The sequence below is a fragment of the Poecilia latipinna genome, unplaced genomic scaffold, assembly GCF_001443285.1.
Source record: "Poecilia latipinna isolate Pla-1442-1.1 unplaced genomic scaffold, P_latipinna-1.0 Scaffold1921, whole genome shotgun sequence".
Lineage (NCBI taxonomy): Eukaryota > Metazoa > Chordata > Actinopteri > Cyprinodontiformes > Poeciliidae > Poecilia > Poecilia latipinna.
Genome location: NW_015114537.1, coordinates 104,420 through 108,215, shown reverse-complemented (window position 1 = coordinate 108,215; position 3,796 = coordinate 104,420). Strand labels below are relative to the sequence as shown.

At 43.6% G+C, this 3,796-nt stretch overlaps 1 protein-coding gene across 1 annotated transcript in view; it reads right to left on the bottom strand.

Moving 5' to 3' along the window:
- Window positions 1-3,796, bottom strand: part of LOC106935166 (activating signal cointegrator 1 complex subunit 3-like) — a gene marked incomplete at its 5' end in the record, with an annotated part of 151,765 nt that overhangs the window by 45,184 nt on the left and 102,785 nt on the right. The gene's annotated exons all lie outside the window — the stretch shown is intronic.

The following is a 3,796-nucleotide window of genomic DNA, read 5'->3' as shown; positions in this document are numbered from 1 at the left end:
AATTACTTTAATGCTTTAAATAAAAAAATATCATGTTATATTAAAATACAAGAGTTACACAAGCGGTGCAGCACCAACACTGTTTATAGTGAGGATGGTGTGCTGCTGACCTCAACTAGGGACGTTGTGGGTCGGTGGGCAGAATACTTCGAAGACCTCCTCAATCCCACCAACATGCCTTCTGTTGAGGAAGCTGAGCCTGGGGACTCTGGGTTGGGCTCTCCAATCTCTGGGGACGAGGTCGCCGAGGTGGTCAAAAAGCTCCTCGGTGGCAGGGCCCCGGGGGTGGATGAGATCCGCCCGGAGTTCCTTAAGGCTCTGGATGTTGTAGGGTTGTGTTGGCTCACACGACTCTGCAATATTGCATGGACATCGGGGGCACTTCCCCTGGATTGGCAGACTGGGGTGGTGGTCCCCCTGTTCAAAAAGGGGGACCGGAGGGTGTGCTCCAATTACAGGGGGGTCACACTTTTAAGCCTCCCTGGTAAGGTCTATTCAGGGGTCCTGGAGAGGAGGGTCCATCGGATAGTCGAACCTCGGATTCAGGAAGAGCAGTGTGGTTTTCGTCCTGGTCGTGGAACACTGGTCCAGCTCTACACTCTCAGCAGGGTCCTGGAGGGTGCATGGGAGTTCGCCCAACCGGTCTACATGTGTTTTGTGGACTTGGAGAAGGCGTTCGACCGTGTCCTCAGGGGGGCTTTGTGGGGGGATCTCCGGGAGTATGGGGTACCGGGCCCTTTGATACGGGCTGTCAGGTCCCTGTATGAGCAGTGTCAGAGTCTGGTCCGCATTGCCGGCAGTAAGTCGGGCTCGTTTCCGGTGAGAGTTGGACTCCTCCAAGGCTGCCCTTTGTCACCGATTCTGTTCATTACTTTCATGGACAGAATTTCTAGGCGCAGCCGAGGTGTTGAGGGGATCCGTTTTGGTGGCCTTATGATCGCATCTCTGATTTTTGCGGATGATGTGGTCCTGTTGGCTTCATCAGAACGTGATCTGCAGCTCTCATTGGAGCGGTTCGCGGCTGAGTGTGAAGCGGCCGGGATGAGGCTCAGTGCCTCCAAATCCGAGGCCATGGTCTTGAGCCGGAAAAGGGTAGAGTGCCTTCTCCGGGTTAGGGGGGTTGTCCTGCCTCAAGTGGAGGAGTTTAAGTATCTGGGGATCTTGTTCATGAATGAAGAAAAAAGGGAGCGGGAGATCGACAGGCGGATTGGGGCAGCGTCTGCCGTGAAGCGGGCGCTGTACCGGTCCGTCATAGTGAAGAGAGAGCTGAGTCAAAAAGCGAAGCTCTCGATTTACCGGTCGATCTACGTTCCCACCCTTATCTATGGTCATGAGCTTTGGGTCATGACCGAAAGAACGAGATCATGGATACAAGCGGCTGAAATGGGTTTCCTACGCAGGGTGGCTGGGCTCTCCCTTAGAGATAGGGTGAGAAGCTCGGTCATCCGGGAGGGACTCAGAGTAGAGCCGCTGCTCCTCCACGTCGAGATGAGCCAGATGAGGTGGCTTGGGCATCTGGTAAGGATGCCTCCTGGACACCTCCCTGGTGAGGTGTTCCGGGCACGTCCCACCGGGAGGAGGCCCCGGGGAGACCTAGGAGATGCTGGAGGGACTATGTTTCTCGGCTGGCCTGGGAATGCCTTGGGATTCCCCCAGAGGAGCTGGAAGAAGTGGCTGTGGAGAGGGGAGCCTGGGCCTCCCTTCTGAAGCTGCTGCTCCCGCAACCCGACCCCGGATAAGCGGAAGAAAATGGATGGATGGATGGATGGAAAGACGGATGGCTCGACATAGCTGCACCTCCAGAGCCTGGTTTGATCTTTGTGAAACAGATAAAGCCAGGATTAACAGATGAAGCTATGTCAAGCCTGGCTTTACCTCTGATTTGTATTGAAAAGCGGAAACAAAGACATCAAGGAGGGTCATTCAACAAGGAAAACACAAACATTTCAAAGCATATTTTTGTCTTTGCACCTTGTCCTATTTCTGTGCTCTTCTAACACCAGGAAAAATATGTCTTGTTTAAAAAGTATGAGTTAAGGTATTATTTTAATGTAGTAAATAAATGCAGAAAAAGCAATAATATAGTATGAAAACTGTTGATATAAGTCTATAAAACTGCTAATAGAAAAAGGTTACTTTGTTCAGTTTTTAAAGATTCACTAGTAACACTTTATTTGAAGGGGTGTGAATAAGACTGACATGAAACCGTCATAAACATGACATAACTCCTGTCATGAACATCAGTAAGTCTTCATGAATATTTATGACTGTTGTCATAAAGTGTCATTCAGTAAATCATGACACTTTTAATACAAAGTTGACATTATTCAAAATGTCTTTGTTATGACAACTTGACATTAATCTAGACAAAAATGTCTTCGTTATAACAACTTGACATTAACCAAGAATCCTGTCATAAATATGTCATAATGATTTAATTGTTATTACAGTATCAAAAGCTTTAACAAAACAGTGATTAATATTCCCACTACCTGAAATAAAATGAAACAAGTAGGACCAACAATAAAAATTTCATTAAGCTTTATTACACTGTCAAATGATTTAATAACAGAGTCAATAACAATTTCTTTTACATCAAGTGAAAAAGTAGCAACAATTGTAAAGATGTCATTTAGGGTTATTACAGTGTCAAATGCTATGCTAACAGAGTCACTGATATTAAGTCTTACCTCAAGTGAAGTGAAACACACTGGACTACTTATAACTACCATCATAGCTGTAGAACAAACATTGGAATAAAACAAAAGATAACTTGTTCTTCAAACAGAAGGTTTAATGTCTGGTAAGATGAGATATTTCAATATTAATTCCGCAGTGGGGAAATTTACATCATTACAGCAGTACAGAGGACAGAGCGGAACCAATGTCAGTATATTGTTACTCTGAAATACTGATTGAAAAACTAAAACAGAATTACTTATTCTGTAACTTAATAGGTTCTTTCAACAGTAATTTTTTTTGCTTTGATTATGTCAGCCATCTCCTTCGTAAAAGCCTTCCTGTAATGCTCTGAAAACAGGAGATCTTCTTCTTGTTTTCATTTTCTGGCAGCAGCTCTTTGAAGGTGTCCAGAAATGCTCAGAAATTACAGCTGCTCTTGCAATAGTTAATCATGGTGAAAGCCTTTTCATGAATTGAAACGTGGTGAATCTCTTCTGGACATTCTCATGATGACTTAATTCATTGTGGTCACTTAAAAAAAGAACAAAAACAAAAAACAATATCATAATTCAGCATTTATTTAAATACCATTCCAAAAATGTCCCTTTCTGCAGACTGTCAGAATGGTAGACTGGCAGACAAATGTCTAGTTAACATGACTGGTTGTTATAAAGTGCAATACAATTATTTCTTAATACAAGTGGAATAACTGGAGCTGAACAAAATTATTCTGATCAAATATTTGTCTGGCAGAAGTTCAGACAGACTGCCACTGTTATTCAAATACATCATTTAACATATAGTTTTAGGCACATGAATGCATCTTTTTTAATGAGCATTCTAAATTATTTCTAACCAGATACTCTAACTTAGGGTTGTTGCAAGAAGCTTATTAATAAATAAATAGATTTAACATCAGTTTTAGTTGTCTAAAACGTAACTTAACTCAGCTGGTGAATGTTGATTCCTGCTCCCCATTCCCCACTGGCTGTCCCACCCCACTTCACATGGTGAAAATATTAACACAAATACGACTTACCTAATTTTCTTGAGGAATATTTCATCTGCTTCTTTCTCTTTGGTCAAATAGGAACTTCTTTCTCAGGTGCCTGGT